The 776-nt window shown below is 38.9% G+C and overlaps 1 long non-coding RNA gene across 1 annotated transcript in view; it reads right to left on the bottom strand.

Moving 5' to 3' along the window:
* The window catches only part of LOC114884657, a 33968-nt gene that overhangs the window by 13871 nt on the left and 19321 nt on the right, over positions 1-776 (bottom strand). The gene's annotated exons all lie outside the window — the stretch shown is intronic.

Raw genomic sequence — 776 nt, 5'->3', positions numbered from 1 at the left:
CAGCTGCAAACTGGTTTTGTCCTTAGGACCCAGCAAGTAATCACAGAGCAGGGAAGGATATTCCTGGGGACAGTGCAATCCAAGGAATTTCTTACATTCCATCATGATGTCTTTGCCCCTTTGAAAGACAAACAAAATAAAACATGCTTGAATAGAAGGGACACAGGCAGGGATTTTAATATATTTAGCAACAACTGGGGCAGAGCCTTTCCAGCAGGGCATGTATCAGTAACATGCACATTGGAAGGTCACAATTTCTAAAAGCAACAAAGAGCGAAGTGGAAATTCATTTATTTAATTTAGGCACTTTGGAAAGAGGACACTGATGGATCAATCATCTTTCTGTTCTTTCCAGTTGGTGCATACAGCCCTGAGTAGGTACTTTTAAAGTCAGACGGACATTTAAAGTACATTTAGAGGTTTGGAAACCTTCCTAAGGATTAGGGTCCTAAAACAAGCAGAAACCATTCCTATATTACGGCTAAAAATATCATTTTATTAACAAATGATTTTTTAAATAATACTTTTTATTTCAATTCTTCAGTATTATGATGTTTTAATGGGCTGAGGCTAGAAATTTAAATAAAGACAACTATACAAGGCCATGAGGGTGACTCTGGAGTTCAAGCCAGACTCTCCCTGCTAAGGAGCCCATTAAAAACCTTCACTGCTTCTGTCTAAGAAGCGCGTATGCTCTTCCGTCTTGGTCATACATAAGGCCTCTTCGGTACCCACATCTTAACCAACAGTTGGAACAATAAAGAGTAGAGATTCTT

The sequence above is a fragment of the Monodon monoceros genome, unplaced genomic scaffold (genome assembly GCF_005190385.1).
Source record: "Monodon monoceros isolate NGI ecotype Baffin Bay Population unplaced genomic scaffold, NGI_Narwhal_1 Super_Scaffold_5, whole genome shotgun sequence".
NCBI classification, from domain to species: Eukaryota; Metazoa; Chordata; class Mammalia; order Artiodactyla; family Monodontidae; genus Monodon; species Monodon monoceros.
The sequence above is the reverse complement of the archived record's forward strand: the minus strand, read 5'-3'. Positions and strand labels throughout refer to the sequence as shown.